This window comes from Schistosoma mansoni, chromosome W (genome assembly GCF_000237925.1).
Source record: "Schistosoma mansoni strain Puerto Rico chromosome W, complete genome".
NCBI classification, from domain to species: Eukaryota; Metazoa; Platyhelminthes; class Trematoda; order Strigeidida; family Schistosomatidae; genus Schistosoma; species Schistosoma mansoni.
This window is the reverse complement of record NC_031502.1, coordinates 45,827,366-45,848,656: the sequence shown is the minus strand read 5'-3', so window position 1 is coordinate 45,848,656 and position 21,291 is coordinate 45,827,366. Positions and strand designations below refer to the sequence as shown.

Sequence of the window (21,291 nt, the reverse complement as noted above, 5' to 3'; positions counted from 1 at the left end):
AAACTTATAAATATAAGTATGATCCCTTTATGCACCAAATTGTTTCCTTCCCGTATAGTCTAATGAAACATTTAACATTGATTGAATGAATTATAATAAAAATGGAATGAAACAAAGTCAAATGAACATATTATTAATTCATATAATTTGATGTTCATCTCAAAAAAACCCTTACAAAATTGTATTAATATAATTATATATATAAGATTGTAGGCAATTATTAATTTTCTAATAAATTATGACAGAGTGAAAAAGAAGAAAAGAAAGAGAAAAAGAATAAAAGACTCTATAAACTTATTATTGACATTTATAATTATTAAAACAAAAACAAAAATGAATCAATGAAGATAATAATAATAATAATAATTGTGAAACTCAAAACTGATGAAGATAAACAATATGAAGAAGTAAATTGTAAAACATATCAAGGCCCTCAAATGCCCTGGTACGACCGAGAGTGAGGAGAGTCCGCTCTCCCTCCCAAAATGCTCTCATATGGCTACGCGTATACAGCCTCTGCATTACTGTGGTTTACGAAATTGAGAGGACGAGAAGCGAATGTCCAGCGCTTTAACGGAGCCGGTGGACATGCAAAGTCCACCTAGTGGAGGTTGGAAAACCCTGATTCAAAACCAATGGTGCACATGGGCTCCAGTATCCTGAAGGAACAAATGACGTGTGAATCAATCGTTGGTCACCGTCTACCATGGGACTGCATCTCTTTAAGATGCTCCACTGCCTTGTGGATTAGACATTTAGGTCAAAGGCTCTGGGTGTGGTCCCCTAAGAAAACCACCTGCTTCGGTCTGGGCCCCCAGGCAGTATCATAGCCTTCACTTAGATAAAATGAAGTGACAATTTTTCGTGTGACGCATATATATCTGGTGCCCCTTTGTACCAATATTTATGTGTTAAAATAATTAATAAATAATATTTCAATGTGAATCAGTATGATAATAGGATAGAATTTAGATTGAAATGATCAATATAGGTAGTTGTGGAAGGGATTGTGATTTAGCTAAGACCAGCTTATGAATTTGATTGTGAAAATTATAATTCATTTAAGTCATGGGTTATATTTATGAGATGTTGTTGATATGTTTGAAGTCTGGATGATTGAAATTGATGAAAAGGAACTTTTGTTTTAGTGATGGATATCTTAAGACAAAGTTTTCAACCAAATCCCAACCCAAATTACATTGTTTTCATGTTTTTTAGAATTTCAACGTGGATGGTTGTAGTGAAATAATTTACCAAAAAACAACGTTATGAATTTTACTATTTTTTCATTAACTGCAGAATGTTTTTATATTGATTAGAAATTAAAAATACATGAAAGGTATCTACTCTTTGCAATAATAAATCATTGAAATTATCTTCAGGGCATTTTTGAAGTGACCAGTTTATGAAAGGGTATTTCGGTAATGTCAGTCAATCAGTCAGCTACAGCGTACGACCAGGCACACATATGCATCGGTCCAAGTTGCCACGCCTCATTAACATAACAAGTTGAACACCAAATTCATAGAAGTAGTTAATTTAATGGTAGTAATATATAAAAGAAAAATTGTATATAAGAATATAGTACAGGAAGAAAGACATATGAAGCAATTTTGATCTCACGGTTTAAGAGAAGATAAAGAGTGTATACAGCTGCGCCATTGTGATCGATTCTGAACCATGTCACCTAGAGTCTCTAACCACTGGTTACGATAGTCGCGCGGACCCCAACCAGGTAGTCTGCATCTGCCAACATGGCTCAGACTAGAAGTTAGTCATCTCAAGGACTGATGCCATGTTTTGGTTTGACCACCCCTAACTCTCTTACAACCATCCTCTACACTAGTCAGCATTGTGCGTTGTGGTAATCGGTGTTCAGGCATACGTAACACGTTGCCCAACCATCTCCGTCGATGAAGATTCACAACTTCATCAACTGATTTACCATCATTCCCTAATACCCTGCGTCTAACCTCACTATCACTTACCCGGTGATCCCAGCAGATGTGAACAATATTTCTAAGGCATCCGTGGTCAAATACTAGTAACTAACGAGTATCTTCTACTCTTAATGGTCACGTTTGTAAGCCGTAAAGTAGAACAGAATGAACTGCTGCGCAGTATACTCGTCCCTTAATTGATAGACGGATATCTCGTCTTCGCAACAGATGACGTAAGTTGGCAAAGCCAAACAGTGATGTAGGTGAAAACATTTAACCATCTCATTTGCGAGAGATCTACATATTGGATGACTTTCAAAATGTTTGATAAACTGTTTAGATTATATCCAATAATCTAAGTTGAAAAAAATACCAGATGTTCTTCTACAGATGCAAAGAAATATGAAAATATTTATCAGGGGAATCAAACTGATTTCTATTAAATGGGCTTTTGATTGGATTCGCATATTAGTTCATAACTAACTTTTGTTAGTTGCCGGTCCGAATGTATTTTTAGTAGAGCAATTTGATCTACAAATTTTATTCTAAATGTGGGTTTTATGCATGATACTTGATACCATCTAATAAACAATACAACAACTCTGCTTAGATGTATATTTTTTAGGATATCGATTACAAACTGTCTCTCATTCCCAAAGTGTATGACTCACTTACCTAGTTGGACATAATTCATATCATACCGCTTTTTGACAACTTCGATAACATCAATTAAAATATCTTTTGCTGTATGAAAAATCTTTGGCGACCTACTTCAACATCTGGGCAACCTGTTCTTGCCATCTAAATATTTCAACAAGTTACCTACTTCTGTTTGTTTTAATATAACCTTTCGTTGTGCAAGTTACAAAATGCTCAATCAGAGATATCGGGGTTGCTGGCAATATGCAGCGAAAATAATGTACATTATTTGGATGTCGATTTACTGGACTGCTAACTTCTAACTGGCGACCACTCAATATTTGTCGTCAGGATCGACCGACAAGTAAAAAACGAAGACGTTTTGAAATATTATGTGCTGAGAATTCTATATTGTACAAAAAATATAATATTGAATAAAGCTAATAATAATAATAAACACTATTACAGAATAAATAATAACATGCATCTTAAGTAAACATTATAAGAATGAAAGTATGTTAATTAATTCATCTATCTTCATTGAAGCGTTTTTCATAATTATCCCACAGTCCAACCATAAATCAAATCAGCTACCTTTAGGTTGATTACTTATCAACCAGTGAGTAAAAGAGATTTAGTAATGCAATGAGAAGACGAAGGTTATCAGAATGATGTGATATATTTGCGCAATACATTTCGAACAATCTAATCACACATATACTTGTTAACCATTTTTATATGAAAATTAAAAGGTCAACTGGACAGGTTTAAGGTAAGCCGTAACAAAGAAAGAAAATAAATAAAGTACACAGAAACTATGTGATAAACACTCTGGATAATAAGTCAGTATTACCGGAGCAGGTTAAGGGTAAGAACAAACTGCTTTTGAACACATAAAAGGGGTTTCAATTTCCATATAGCCAAGGGTTCAATAAACCTTAGTATACGTCCTTGAACGCTTTTGCGCAACACTACAAATGCTGACTTGATGTCAACCTTATGACCAGTCTTCATCAAATGTTTTACAAGAAAGAAGATGTCTGTTTATCCTGTGATCTTATTTGACCTTTGAAATTGATTCGTTCGTGTAGCCATTTGGGTATGTGTTCCGCCACCCTTTTCATGTACAAATGTCTTAACAAGTATATGTGATCAGATTATTCGAAATGTATTGCGCAAATATATCACATAAATCTGATAAACTTCGTCTTCTCATTTTATCATTGAAATTTATCAAAGGGACTAATTATTTTAAAAATTTAATAGTTTATATATATATACATCTTCCACCAATGTGATTAGTGAACACCTACTTCACTCTCTATATTTTCAGCACTAATAGTATAGTTCTATAAGATTAATAAATCATTTTTTCCTAAAAAAATCTTATAACTGGAAATTTTTACTTATCAGAAGGGGATTGTGGAGAATTTAGAATTTTCATAGTTGAAATCATGAGGAGTCCCATAATATGACGAAACGGCCGTCCAATGCTTCCAGGTTATCCATGGTGGTCTAGCTTCAATTGACTCATGATTTCAACTATGAAGACTTTTAGTTACTTTAAAACAAAAGCAACATATTTGATTCCAGAGAAATGAATTTTTTCACTCATGTTTATCGTAATTACCCACTTACTTACTTACGCCTGTTACCCCCAATGGAGTATAGGCCGCCAACCAGCATTCTCCAACCAACTCTGTCATTGGCCATCCTTTCTAGTTCTATCTAATTTTTGTTCATTCTTCTCATATTTGTCTCCATTTCTGGGCGTAATGTGTTCATTGGTCCTCCTCTTCTCCTTCGGCCTTCAAGATTCCATGTGAGGGCTTGTCTTGTGATGTAGTTGCGTGCTTTCCTCAATATATGTCCTACTCACTTCCATCACTTCTTCCTGATTTCTTCCTCCACTGGAATCTGGTTTGTTCTCATCGACAGTAGCTTGTTGCTGATAGTGTCTGGCCATCGGATCCGAAGTCTTTTGCGTCGACAACTGTTAATAAACACCTGCATCTCCTGGATGATGGCTTTCGTAGTTCTCCACGTCTCCTCCCCATACAGTAGAACTGTCTTGACATTTGTATTGAAAATTTTCACTTTGTTGTTGGTTGACAGTTGTTTTGGGTTTCAAATGTTCCTCAATTGTAGATATGCTGCTCTTACTTTGTCGACCCTCACCTTCACATCTGCATCAGATCCACCGTGTTCATCGATGATGCTGCCCAGATATGTAAAGGTTTTCACATCCTCAAAAGCTTCTCCGTCAAGTTTGAATTCGATTGATGTTTATCATAATTAATACTAACGATTTCATTTACTCAAACAAAATATTTTGCATCTATGCTTAATTTTCTCATACGGCAATTTATCAAATGAAATGAATTAATAAACGTAGAAAGAAGAAAACAAACTTAAGAATACATAATAAATAAAAATTAATATATTATAATTATTATTATTAACTCTTATGAATTGGATAATAATATAAGATTTAATAAGGATTTATATATATACACATTTTATACTACCTTTGAAAATATTAATAATAATAATATTAATAATACTAATAATGGTAGGGAGAATATATTTGTAGAATCTTAGCGAATGAATTCGAAGTAAATCCAACGTTTCGCCTAACAATTTGGTCTAAGCTTTTTCAAGAAAATATAATCAAACATCAAAATTATCGAATATTAATAGGTACATGTTTCTTCGTTTCATCGTACACTGAATAGGTCATCTAATCAGCGTTAAAAAATGTCTAAACTAGGTATATGTATTAGTGTGTAAAAGATTTGTGATGTGAAATGATATGTGTTAAGATAAAATAAGATGGTTATTGCATTCTTTTTTCTAGCCGTTTAGGTCTTATCAATCTAGTGATTTGTTTTTTTTAAGGGAATAGTTAAAAAAATACAGTTTTATCAGCGTCCATACTTTAGTGTGATGTATTGGTAGTTAATCGTTATATAAGTGCAAACTTGAATCACTTCTATACATTTTTGAGTTAGTTTGCATCATAAACATATGTCAATAAGAAAACCATTCAGAATCAGAATGTACTTGGTAGCTGTTTCGTGTTATTTTTAATTCTTCAACACCACATATTAGCTCATCTACGCAGTATCAAAAAGTGAAGTCTTAAATTTAATAGTTAGTTAGATGAATAAAAATAATTTGTTCAAACCAATATTTATAACATTTAACAACTGATTAATAGAGGTATCTTAATTTGATTTCAGTGAAAATGTATTGACTTACTATCCATCTTGTTGGTTAGGCCTTTCATTTTGAAATCAATTTCAAAGTTATTAATTGGGAAGCATCGGATGATTACTGAGCTATACCTTAAATTTAAAAAATCTTGTAATTATATAAAATTGAACTACGACTAAGTACTTTAATGTTACCGTGCTTTGCAAGCGATTTGTGGATGGGATAACATGTGATATACTTTGAACAGCACTACATCAAAACCCAACCACTCTATATGTGATTTGGGATTGTCAAGGGTTCGTTTAATGAAGTTACCTTTTCAAAAACTTTATTTGAAAGTATAGGTTTATTTTTGTATAGATTACAGAATCTACGGGGTTAGAAATAGTTAAGAAACAAACACGAGACGATTCATGTTTATCAATACAATTACAATATTTTCAGACACATAAGAAAAATTGTAGATTTTATGCATGGAAACTGAGTCAGATTAAGCTGTGAATACAAGTAATATAAAGAAGTCGTTAATAAGAAAGTTTCAATGAAGTGAATGCGTATCAGTTTATTATTTTGATTTATACTCAATGGTAATATTTGACAGAATGCCGAATGGTATTTAAATATGAATAAGATTTAAAGAACATTTTCCATGCCTAAGTGTTCAACAATTTTTCATTAAATCTTAAAACAAGACATGTGTTTTTGTAGCCTGTTATTATTAATTATAAATCGACTTTGTATTTCACTTCATCAAATTATATGCAAAAATGAGGCCCTTGTAACCAATTACATCAGTCCTAGATGTTTGTCCATATGATATCAATTCTTCCAAATGTATATATTTTAGAATCTTGAAACTTGATCATATACTGAGACATCTCAATGTCCTGATTTTGCTCCCTGGTTAGATCATGGATATGCACTACTGAATATTTCCATGCTGGGAAAAAACATCTGCCTAGTGCCTCTTTGTTTTCAATGATTCTCTCACTAAAATTAATCCATGATATAAAACTATTTATTTAAAGTTCATTTAACCTCATATCACTATATTCCTTCTTGTTCATGAAAAATAACTATTGAATTGAACTGATTTGCATAATTTTGCATCCTTTATCATTATTTTTTGAATTCTCATAATAGTTTCATTATATTCCTATAAATATGACAATACGTTTCAGCATTGTCGACAATTATAATTATTAAATGTACTGGGCTCGAGTTCTAGAGTGATCATCAACTATGAGATCCAGTTACATCCACTTGCCTAGTCTCAAATAAGACGAAATGCATATACTGGATTCCACTACTAGCTACTATCCATCTTTACTTATAATGCTTGTAAATTAAGCTAATATCAAGGCAATACACATAGTATACAAATATACCAATAAGAAACTCATCAATTGTAGCCCCAAACATCAATAAAAAGATTCAAGTAAACAATATCAAATGAATAAAGAAAAAAGCTATTACTGATAATAGCGAAATTCCCAAATTTCTACCAATAATAGCAATAATATACTTCTAAAATCTCAGCGAATAAATTTGAAATAAATCCAACGTTATTTCCTTGAAAAAGCTTGGACCAGATTGTCAGGCAAAACGTTGGATTTACTTCAAATTTATTCGCTGAAATTTCAAATATATATTTTTCCTATTTAGTGTCTTACATCAACTCACCGCCCAAATACTGTGAAACTATTCGCTCTAATTTACACTAAAGTTCTTATAAATAATTTTTTTTATAATTTCTATATTACTTGAATGAATAACAAACTATTCATTTTATTTTTCATATGAAAAATGAATAAATGAATAAGAATATTCATAGATAAACTACAAAGTTTCATTTTTGTATACACCATTTTGTTTATTTATTTATCTAATTTTACAACGTATTATTCTCTTGAGACTATAAATTATTCATTGGTTTATTCTAAAAAAACCGAACTAGATCAGTTTTCAATAACAATAATAATAATAGAATAAAAACTGAAAAAAAATGTTGTTGCTGTTTGTTTTTTGTTTTTTTTTTCTAAAAAAATAAAAAAATAAAACGGAAAGCAACAATATGATTAATTCAAAGTGTTTATCAAGAAAAGTTTAAATGGACATGACTTTTATATTTCTATTTTAATATATATATCGAAATTTGCGTGTTTCATATAATTAACCGTTGAAAATTGTGAAATTTTCATTCATAAGTATGTTGAATCATCAATCTGTACAAAAAAATATGGTTGATAATGAATAACTGGAGTTTGTTTTCAATTCATATATATCGATAATAAAAACTTACAGTATTCAATGGTTAGCGTTTAGCGTTTTTTTAGCGAGTTAGTTTTTTATGGGATGGGGTCGCTAACCCCTATGCCCAACCCTCCTCCTTTATCCTGGCTTGGGACCGGCAGTAGCCCCGGGAGGACCTACAGGCGGAGTTTATAGTATTCAATACTTATTATTAATTCTAATCTACATAAATTTGTTAGATTGTATTATTTTGAGTATTTTATGAAATAGAGCAACATATGTTAAAAATTAAATTTGTAAAATGTAGAATAGTGGATCAAAAGGATACAAAAGATTTTCGTCCAAAATATCTGATTTAAAATACGATCGGATACAATAAGGAAATGATTGGAATGCTGATGATGTAGACGATGTAGAAACAAAAATACAGAGTATTAGAAAAAAATTGAGAAAAAGCTTAGTAGGTTGCCTTTCGTCCAGAGAACTCATCTTAGATGAAACGTCTCTTATGAAATTAGATACGACTTACTGTCTTTGAGTTTTCTATAATTAAATATTGAATGTCATTTTTATCTATTTAAATGATTGGAGTAAGTTCGTAAACTTCCAACTCACTTGGATGCTTATATTCGAAAACGTTTGTGGACAATTAAGCTAATTACACTTTATCTTTCCTTGAAATTAATTAACTACATTCTGAAGAATACAGTGTTATCGAGACCTCATCATTTCTATAAAAAAGGTGATGATATAAGTAAAGAATGCTACGATCCTTTGAATGTTGGTTGATAAAGTGCAGAAAATCATAGTTTCTTATTTAAGAAATAATTCTGTTAAAACTGCTGTACTCAATTATTCGAGAGTGTTCTTTCTTAGTTTAGAAAATAAACGGTTCTTTAATCGATCATACTAGTTATTAAAATATTTATTTGTTGTGTATACCAACAGTTTGGAGTTTGTTATACTTACTTTCAAACCGATTTGTTAGGCAAACTATTTACCTGAAAGAAATTATTTATATCAACAATATTTATAAATTCACATCATCAGTAAACAGTGTTGTTACATGATGTCATATGATACAAACTGCCAGAACTCCAGATTTTTGTGGAAAATTTTATTTTTAAGATGTCAAACAGTTATCTTTCAAGACTAAACTTTCTAATAAGACTGAATATCAAAATATTCGATAACAAAACAATAGACAAAAATAATTGAATATCAGGAAGACCCATTTACAGATGGCTGAAATGGGACAACCAGTGAAAAAGCCTATGTAAACGAATTTTTTTGGTCGAAAGAAGAGTTTGGTTATACTTTCCACCATGCAAATCCAATGGATTAGCAGTTTGAATGTTATCAAAAAGAAATTACATTTTTTAAGAAGATAGTAATCAAAAATGATTATCTATCATGTTTTGCAGGCGAGAATATAAAATTTGATCATTCCAGGTAATCACTAAATTGTGTAGTAGAGAACACTATATGAATTGTAACCGTCAAGATAATACATCTTTCAAATAAATTTTAATAGGAGAATCTTCAAATTCCTCACAACAGTTTTCTTTTTTTTACAATTAAATATTTGAGTTCTGTAGTAGGCTTAAGTTGTTTTAGTAACCTGGTGAATAAAATTTTCTTATTAACATGCAAATGTAGGCTTATCGTAGTAGGCAAGTATCAAGTTGGTTCTTTATGTGTTTTGTTCAGAAAATTTCAAAAATACTACTATGACTCTGAAATCCGAAGACAAAAATAAGATATGTATTCTATGAAATATGAACTTTGGGAGTGATGGTTAACCTTGGGAAGTTATTTTATTACGAAACGTAAAACAATATTATTAAGGTATATGCTACTGATGTCAACAGATATAAGTAATGTGTATGACGAATCAACAGTGGAATGCCTGGCAGCATAAGGTTGAAAAAATCGAAGAGGAGAGAACGAGAACAGAGAGTGATTGGTATCAAAACGAAGAAACAACAAAGTCATTGACAATTGATGAGTATTTTGCAAATAAAGTATTTATTGTATGGTTCTCAAATTTTACTAAGAGATTCTGTGATTTTCTATTCAAATGCATTAGGTTGTCCCAGCGTGTATTCCCGTTCATTAGATTATCATTAGACCACATATATATAATAATTTATATCACATAGTTTAGTATTGTGACGAAATAAATCCATAAACATTTTCATGAAACTAATGAGATTGATTTATTAATGCTTAATTAAAATTTGTTCGAAATTTATTCTTGTAGTCTTAAAATTAGATAATAATAGTGAAGATCGATTAAACAAACTTAGATGAGTATATCATCTTGTTACATAATATTAAACCATTGAAAACAGAGAGTTCATCTACAGAAAACTAACTGAGGGATAAACCGAAAGCTAATAAATCAAAATAATCCTTAAGGTATTGTCCTCCATATGGTAGTAAGGATAAAGTGGACAAAGATATTACAAGTAAGAAAACTTACTATGAAGTATATATGTGTATAAATAGGTCTTCTTGTGCAAAAAGACTTCATTACTTATTTACATTCAAAGTTACATCCTTTTACAGTACTATATTGAATGAATATTCACAATGGACAAAAATAACTTCCACTATATGCCAGTAATCAAAGAAAGAAAATTTTTTTTTTCAGTTCATAAATATAGTGTAGCCAAAAGTTTTACCGGTTAGTCAAATCATTTACTTACTTACGCCACCCACCAGCATTCTCCATCAAACTCTGTCTTGGGCATTCCTTTCCAGTTTAAATTCATCCTTATGATATCTGCTTCCAATTCCCGACACAGTCTGTACTTTGGTCTTCCTCTTCTGCGTTTCCCTTCAGTATTTTAAATTAGCTCTTGCCTTGCGATACAGTTTGATGATTTCCATAATGTATGTTTGATTGATTTCCATCGTCTTTTCCTAAATTCCTATTCAGATGGAAGCTGATTTGTTCTCTGTCATAGTGAGTTGTCGCCGATGGTATCCCAGTTGAATCAATACTTTTTAATAATCAGTGAAAATCAATAGATACTCGACTAATAACAATAAGGGAAAACAATATTATAATAATATACATATTTCGTGGGGAAATCAGTTTATACCAATTCACATACAATAATTAATGTAAACAAAGACAAAAGAAAGTAGATTTCTTTAAAAGGATTCGACAAAATAAATAACTTAAAAGTATAAAGTTTTTATTACTAGGCATTTGTTACGCTACACACGCAATATACAGCTAATCAAGTTTCTTTTTGCTTTAATCCTCTAAGAGAACACTAACTCAATCACACTTGATGACTAAACTCTGCAAGAGGTGGAAACATTCACGTACCTGGGAAGCATCGTTGATTGGATGCAGATGTGAGGGTGAAGATTGGCAAAGCAAGGGCATCATTTCTACAATTGGAGAACATATGGAAATGAAAACAACTCCCAACTAACTTCAAAGTGAGAATTTCCAATACGAACGTCAAGACAGTCCTACTGTACAGAGCTGAAACGTGGAGAACTACTACATCCATCGTCAAGATAGTACAAGTATTTATAAACAGTTGTCTACGCAAAATACTCAACATCCATTGGCTGGACACCATCAACAACAGCGTTTTATGGAAGAGGACAAACCAGCTTCCAGCTGAAGAGGGAATTAAGAAAAAACACCGGAAGTTGATAGAACATACATTGAGGAATTCACCAAACTGCAGCACGAGGCAATAGCTAACTTGGAATGGTGAAGGGAAGCGGAAAAGAGGAAGGCCAAAAAACACATTACACCGGGAAATAGAAGCAGATATGAAAAGGATGAATGTTAACTGGAAGGAACTGGAAATGATTACCAAGGACAGGGTTAGATGGTGAAAACTGGTGTGCGGCCTATACTCCGCCACGAGGGGTAACAGGCGTAAGTAAGTATAATTCTCTTAGCAGTTTTTATCATTTAATAATATTAATCAATCTGTTTTATATTCTTGTAAACTTTAGTTTCAGTTGATCACTCAAAAAAACGTCGAACTGAATTACTGTATTTTATTTCAACTTTACTCTTTTCATAAGATTAACAGTCTATCAACATAATCCAATTCTATTATTAACAATTAAATAGTGAACCTATAAAAGATAAAGATTTATATATATAAAGTTAAAAAATAATTAAAATCACTAAATTATTATAATTAATAATCATTAAATCTTAATTTATAATATTCAATAATCAATTAAAAATTGCATAATATCAAAAATCAGTCAAAAATTATTATAAACATTATTTAATCAAATAATTTATAATTAACTAAACAAATAAAATTAATTCATTGAGTTGAATATTGAAATATATATTTCAATATTGATTATTGATATTGTTTATTTCAAATATAACAAACCAGATTCTAATAGAGGAATAAATTAGGAAAAAGTGCTGGAAGTAAATAAGACACATACTGAGGAAAGCACCCAACTGCAACACAAGACAAGCTCTCACAAGAAATCCTCAAGGTTAAAGGTGAAAAAGAGGACCAAATAATACATTACCCCGAGAAATGGAAAAAGATATGAGAAGAATGAATAAAAGTTGGATAGAACTAGAAAGGAAGGTGCATGACAGAGTGGGTAGGAGAATGCTGGTTGGCGGCTTGTGCTCCATTGGGAGTAACAGGCGTAAGTAAGTTATTTCAAATGTGTTATAGTATCATTTCGATTCTTGTGTACATGAATACATTTGAAATTACTTTTTCAACAATAAAAGAGTTTCTTTGATTCGTTTTTTATGAATACTTTTCTTTTCTGATAAAGCTATAAAAACTAGTTTTTACTAATACTTTATGATTTTATTTAGATAAAACCATTGTTTTCTAGAATTACTTTAATATCGTATTAACCAGATTGTGTTTAACTTTAAGATTTAAAAGAAATAAATTCATCGGTAGATCGCTAAACAGGTTTATAAATATTTTAAGAAATTAGTTTATTTTAACAATAGAACTCACGTGTCAATCTAAGCTAGGTCGCTATTGAAAATCTGAAAGTACTGGTCGGCCGTTTGTCCCAGTATGAAACACCTCAACAGTCAGTATCCATCGAGTGAACGTAGACAATAACACTATCAGATGCCGAGATAATGGTCTGGAGGTCAAGCGTTCGCGCTCGAGACCGAAGGCCACGGGTTCCAGTCCCGCGTATTAGATAGTGGATGCGCACTGTTGAGGAGTCCCATGCCAGGACGGAACGGCCGTCCAGTGCCCCCAGGTTTTCAATGGTGGTCTATCTAAAATCAAGTCGTGAATTCAGCCTTTAAGATACTACGATCTTAACTGATTCGATCAACTTAACCACCAAATTTTTCAACTTGAAGCCTACTGTCACAAAACAACATACCTATATGGGTTCAATTTTTATAGCGCTATCAAGATTTTATCTTATCAATTAACCTTAGATGAATAACATCCAGATAGCAGAGGATAAATTTAAATAGAATTTTGGAAATATTGTCTTAAATTTTTTAATAATACATGTAACTTTTTAATAAATATAGACCTAGCAGTTTCAAAATGTGAACACATATAGGCAAACTGATCAATACGTTATCTCACAAATTTGTTTAAAGTAGGTTTCGTAATTTTTTACTACCCTGTATTGAAACACCAAAGTAATCAGTTTTCTGTGAATTCTTGATCTACTGTTGCTTACAATGATATTCAAAATTAGATGAGCAAATAGCAACGAAATAATTTGTCTTTCAATGCCATCAACATTATGAATAACATCAGTAATCCAAAGACATTCATATCTAAACTAATGTCTAATGTAAATAAATGGATATACATTTACACTAGAATTTAGTGGACAACCTTTGTAGTTTTGTATATTATGAAATAAGTTTTCTGTAAAAGTTAATCTTGGAAATATCCCTGTTTTTAAAAGTTTAATAGATTATTAATACAAAAATATTTACTAATTACAAATATAATCCTCTGTTACATTTAGATAAGTTAGGACTAATTTTTTAGATACACACTAAATGGAATCCATATTTATTAAAGAAACAAGTTGAAAGTGTAAAGTTTTACACCTAGTAAATTTAACAACATATTTAGTTTGACTAGTTCATGATCCAACTTCTAAAGTTTTCATCCTAATGTGGCTTAACACTATTCAAAATACTGTTACTTGAAGGTAAATAAAGCCAAGCTCTGAGTAATGTATTTCCTGATTTAAGATAACAATTACACCATTTTGAAGTACTATAAATAAAGATATTTGAAGTTAAAACTAAAATAATAATTTCATAGACTTGAAACGGTATTAGAAAATTATTGAAAATAAATTTTAGGAATCAATAAGTTTAGATCTTCATATTCAAAATTACAAACTGATCTTAAATAGGCCTCCAGTGAAAACCAGAAAGCAGTAGGAAGGTGTTGTGTCCTACTGTGCTATTTCACAGCAGTGCGCATCCGTGACCCCACCATAGGGGTGTCGAATTCAAGACCTCCTGTTCAATAGAGAAACAATCGATCTCTAGACCATTGAGGTGTTTGCCTCCAAAGATTCACTTTTATCTACTGATGAGTTATAACTTTTAACATCCTCAAATGTTTATCTTATAAAATGGTTCATAGATTATTTTTCATGTCAGTAGTTTAATGAGGAGTTCACAGGGAAACGTTTGATGTTGAGAAAAGTTAATTTGAATTAATCTATAATTCCTAAAATTATCTCAGAAAAAATTATAATCAATATTATATTGAGCAGTAAACTATTGAACATTTCTAATTTTATTGATATAAACAAAAGAAAACTCATGTTTTATTGATTTTATTGTTTATCATTCCAAGTTATTTCAAGTGAAATAATAACAATAATAGTTTTATTCTCAAAAATAAGAAACAATAATGAGAACAGTACAAATAACATTCATTTTCAAGTAACATATCAATTAGATTGTTTTAATTACCTCTCTATTTTTATTAGTTTGTTTATTTGTTCGAAACTTAAGCAAGAGATGAAAGAAACTGAACACAAGAAGAAAAAGGAATAATTAAATTAAGAAGAAAGATATATTAAAAAACGATGTGACCATTACAAAAAATGATTCAAAAAGAAACATTGTAGAGATCATTGAATTTCCCTTTCATTTGAAATATAATGGAAAGTCTGAATTCACTTAGTATTGTTTGTTTGAATATTCCTATTGGTGTTTAGGACTGCAACTGGTCAGTGTCTTATTGGTATATGTGCACACTGTGCGTATTGCCTCGATATAGCGTTAATTCACAAGCATTATAAGCAAAGATGGATAGTGGCTAGCAGTGGGATCCAATATCGAGGCAATACGCACAGTATGCCAATTAGAGACTGACCAGTTGCAGTTATAAGCATCAATGGGAAGATTCAAACAAACAGTACCAAGTGAATTTAAACTTCACCCCATCGCACAAGCAAGTGGCTCTCAGGACTTAGTAGCTGAGTGGATAATGCGATGGCGTTTGAAGCGAAAGGTAATGGGTTCGAGTCCCAGAGTGAACATCAACTCTGAGATGCAGGTACATCCAGCTGAAGAGTCCCAAATAGGACGAAACGCGCGTCCTGGACTCCACTGCTAGCAAATATCCATCTTTGCTTATGGTGGAAAGTCGTTTATTTTAAAGAAGATTGAATGAAATTCACACTTCCAAATATTAGGAATACTTTAACATGTAAAATGAATACTAACATTGATTCACTGTAACATTTTATGTTTTTCATAGTTTAAAAAAAGTCACAATTAAACCCGTTATCAGTTAACCGAATAATTCATTGATGATATGAACATTCAATCTCTATTCATTTTGACAGACACTTTTTAATGGAATTTTACATGAAGAGACGAAATAGAATTCATTCATGACAAAAATTATTTTCTTCAAGATACATTTAGTGGGTTATTGTGCTTTAACACTTATAAATTATTTTTTACATCATTCATTATGATTAGTCTAGAATATATCAGAATAATAATGATATCATGGATGCGCACTACTGAAGAGTCCCATACTAGGACAAAACGCCCATCCAGTGCTTCTAGGTTTTCCATGGTGGTCTAGCTTCAATTGATTCATGAATTAAACTACAAGATTAATAATAATATAGGTGTATTTCTATTTGCAAGTAAAAGTACTTTCAAATTATTAGTTTATATTTCGTATTTTGTTTCCATAGTATAATTTTGAAATATACGTCTCAGGAATATCTTGTTACTCTTTCCAACATCATAAAAGACTATATATATAAACATATATATATATATATATATATGTAAATTCACTTTATAGACAACCTAATCCTTCATTTAAAAAGTTTCTTTCTTCATTGACAGGAAATTTATGAAGAAATAATTACAACTGACCGAAATTGAACAGACAAATCGTTCATCTTTATCACTTTACAGAAGCGTTCATCTGCCACCGATACAGTTTTAGTTTCGTGCTAGTTGATATTTGTCAGTGATATCGTCCCTTCATATTCTTTATAACTCAGCGATAATACTTCATTATTCTGTCATTTCGTAACACAGTTTGAACGTCAAAAAGAACATCAATATCCACATGACTATAAATCTACCTTGCTAACGAGTTTCAAATGGAATATAACTTAAACTGAAGAATTCTTTTTAGAGTAAGCCATAATTGATATAAATTCCCACCTTGTTGTATACATAATACTGTTAACTTCAGTCATAGATTACATTTTTTCAATGTTTTGACGATTATAATACAATGATTACAGATTTGTAAATTTATAGTTTAATAATAGAGCCCTGAAAAATAACTGGTGCAAAAATATTAAATACCAATAGTCTCAAACCATATCTTATATACTAACCATATCTTATGTACGAAATAGATTGACTAAACTACTCAGTAGTATTCTTATTGATGTCTGTTAACTATTACTTTTAAAAAAAAACATTTCGTATTATAATTATTATATCCCGTGGAGATTTATGAATAGTAGCTTTGAGAACTATTTGTGGACCGATATGATATGTATATTTCCTATTGTATGATTGTTAAGTAACTAAACTATTCGTATTCGTGTTCCTCTTATCATAAGCTTTATTTTGACCTATGAACTATTATTATACGATTTACCATTCTTGAGTTATACCCAGTCTATTAATTACTGTTCTCCCTATTCACAGCTACATTTGACCAAATCTTGTACAAATGTTATTTTATATCTTATGGTACGATGTGGTCAGTCTGTTTGGTATATAAGCCCAGTATCTCTTTGAGAATGATGAATCATATTTCAGAGGCTGTTATTGGTGTTCTGGACTTAACTGGCTGGGCTAGGTAGACAGCAGGACTGATAAGTGATCAAGACTGCTCATACGGCTTTTTTGTATCATTGCTCTGATCGATAATTCACTCCTCTCTAATTGTCGGGAATCAGCACGTTCATATATCAAACAGGACACGCGTACGCACGCACACGGTATAACAATAATAATTATAAGATGTCCATTTTATTATTTGAAAGTTAACAAAATAGACCCATTGAAAAAATAGAAGCTCTAACCATTACACATATAAGGAAAAGTATTTTTTAAAATATGTATACAGTTTTTTGAAACCCTTTCTTTAATACTGGGACGTAATGTTATTTCGATTAGTTTATGTGTAACTTCGTATACTAATTTTAAATGGCAACAATATATGTAAGATGAAGAAAATTATTTAAATGTAATACCGTACTTTGAAAGAGCTAAACAAATAGTCATTTTCAGGAAGGAGGTTTTGTGGAGATTGTAGTAATTTTAATAGTTGAATTCATGAGTCGGTTAAAGATAGACCATCATGGAAAACCTGCTGTGAGGCAGTGACTCACTGAAGACAATGATGGACGGTGGGGTAATTTCGTGGACTGGTTGATGTTAGACATTATCATCGTTGAATTCCGACTCGGTGATCTAGAGGTTAAGCGTTCGCGTTCGAGACTGAAGGTGGGATCGTGGATGAGCATTGATGAGTAGTCCCTTACGGCTTTCCAGCGCTCCTAGGTTTTCCATAGTGGTCTAGCTTTAATTGACTGATGAATTCAATTATTAAAATAATCATTTATCGGCTGGTTATTATGTGATATAATGTTTATTAAATCCTGAATACAAAAACATAAAAAGTAATCATTTTCGCAAACATATGTGAATAAATTCAGTAAAACATAACAATAGAATCGTTCTTGGTAAATAAGTTTTTGACAATTCTAACAATAAAACTACGACTATAGACTAAAACAAGGTTTACGAAACAAATACCACAATAATTATTGTCATGAATTCGGTGAGTGTTTGAGATTTGTTTTGAAGTAAAGTTCCAAATTTAACAAATTTTTATTATGATAAGTCATTCTTAATTGAAGATTCCCCTGAGAGACATTTATACATGTTACTGTAAAATATGCAACCAGTTGGTGAATATTTTAAAACAGATAAGTAGTTGTGTAAAATCCAAACATTTATTCAGTATCCATTGTTTGACAGATTTGTTAGTGGGAACAAGCAGGCACTAAGCAATCAGGATGTACTTGACCGCTAATCAATCAGTAATGTGTGTTGAAATTAAACAATTTAATGTTATATAAAAACAAATTATTTTTCAGTCAGTGGTAAATATATAATATAACATAAATATAAAGTTCAAGGATAGAAAATGTAACGGGACCTATTGACAGTTCAAAAAATGTAACTTTTTTGAAGTCCAAATAGTCCTGTTACTCATGGATTCCCATAATTAAATAAAATATTTTATGTGGAAATCAATCTCAAATATTTGAAATAACTTGGTGATTGAATTCCGATATAGACCAAGAATTTCAGTTTACAATTCGTATAAAAATGAAGTAGTCACATGTCATATGCCTTACATACTACAGGATAAACGTTACAAAATATGTTGAATTTAGTAAACTAGTAACCTATGTATTTCTATGATTAACGCAACTATTATTGTCAACATATGATATATTATGCAAAGATTTTATCGTTTATGGTAATTTATACTAAGAAACTAATATGAACACAACCGTAATTTATGACGTTATATATATTGCTTATTACGCTAACTGTAAATTAGAGGCTAATGTAATGGATCTAGTTACACAAATCTAATTTATATACTTCAAATTGTCCTAAACGAAAATCCAAAGTAATTCAAATTAAAAAGCTTTCATTGTGAGTCTAATAATATTTTGATACCCAAATTGGCAAGTAATTTATGATTGACTAATTCTTATTTTCCTCAGGATAATTGCTTTATCAAGATCGAGTAAAAAAAGTGGAAACAGATACGAACACATCGCACATTACCATAAATGGTACTTGGAAACATGTGAACTAATTCACTAATGAACAAATAATCATACTTCAATTTTGCCATTTGTAACCTATTTCTTTTATCAATAGTAAATTCAATGAACAGTTTATTTATTGTTTCATTTAATCATGATGATTAACAATTCTATTCTCAGATTTAATTATTATCGTATTCAATTCACAAATCCAAATCAAATCATTAGGAATATAAATTATACATAACTAGAATTGAAATGTGACTAATATCTAGTAGATTTTGTCATTAGAATAGATATTTTTCATAATTAAATGGTAGTTTAGACAATAGGAGTGTAATTCCATAAAAAAACATTTAATGCTTATCACTAGATTCACTTAGTATTGTTTGTTTGAATCTTCCCATTGTTGTTTAGGACTGCAACTGGTCAGTCTCTTATTGGCATATGTGCATACTGTGCGTATTGCCTCGATATAACCTTAATTCACAAGCATTATAAGCAAAGATCGATGGTTGGTAGCGAAAATGCTGGGTTTGAGTCCCAGAGTGAACATCAACTCTGAGATGCAGGTACACTCATCTGACGAGTCCCAAATAGGACGAAACGTGCGTCAAACTGGATTCTTCTGCTACCCACTATCCATTATTGCTTATAATGCTTATCACTAGAGTTACATCATGAATTGATCATTTTGTTTAGCAATGTATTTTGTTTAAAAAAATAATATGTACGCATGAAAAATAGTTAATTACTTAGAAATTCAATTTTTAAGGGTATGTATTTTACTGTAGTTGAATTTTAAGGCTGTGAATGATCAAATTCTGTGGGAATTTGTTTATCCAGAATAGATTTTCTCAATATTGCTTTATAGTCACAAATATTTATTAAGGTTGTTTATCCAACTCTCCTTATGCAGTAGTTCAGGGGATAAAGCATTGAAATTTGAAGTGAAAGGCATTGATTTTATGTTTCAATATGTATACTAACGTGGTCTGTGCTACTCATATCGACATAAGTAGTATATATCGTGAGTCAGAAGTAGAATATCTGGCAGCAAAAGATTGAGAAGATCGAGAAGGAAAGAACAGAGAGGGAAAGCAATTGGCATGAAGATCAAGAAACAGCGAAGTCTGAGACGACTTATTGACATTTGCAAAATAAAAACAGTCAAGTTTGATTGATATTTTGTAAATCAAGTATTTACTGTTTGGTTCACAGATTTTCCCAAGATATTTTGTACGTGTGTGTCGAAATACATTCGATTGTCCTCACTGGTGTTTATGTCCATTACACTAACATCGGAATCCAGATACAACTAGACGAAAAGTCCCAAACATGATAAAGTGCCTATCAGGTATTTCACTCCTTGGCACTATTCAATTATTCACAAGAAAGATTTTCTGTTGAACTACATACGAAAGTCCCCACTGGTGTTTATATTCACTAAACTAACATCAGAATCCAAGTACACCTAAATGAAAAGTTCCAAATACGATAAAGTACTTGACCAGCATTCCACTTCCTTGCCCCTATTCCATTATTGCCAAGAAATATTTAATTTAACAAAACTAAATTATTCAATCAAAATTAAATTAAACAAGATAATATTCATTGAAATGTTATGAAGTTCATTATATTTAACTTAATCACGAACAAATGTGATATTTTAACGATAAAAATTTTTTTTATCAAAAAAAGTAAATTATATATTTTATCTATTAAATTTTTTTAGGTCAATGAATTTCACTTTTAAATTAATAGTTACACTTGATAACAGAACTAAAAAACAAAACGACAACAACATACTACTTAAAAAAAAGGTTGTTCTCCTATTGAAAATATGTTTACTTCATAATGATAACTAATTACATTTATAAAATCAATCAATATTTATAGATTTTTGTTA

At 31.0% G+C, this 21,291-nt stretch overlaps 1 non-coding gene across 1 annotated transcript; it reads left to right on the top strand.

Moving 5' to 3' along the window:
- Positions 1-15,509: 15,509 nt before the first annotated feature.
- Positions 15,510-15,581, top strand: Smp_tRNA_01340_Pseudo_TTG.1.1. Its single transcript has one exon. It is a non-coding gene (tRNA).
- The last annotated feature ends 5,710 nt before the right edge of the window (positions 15,582-21,291 follow it).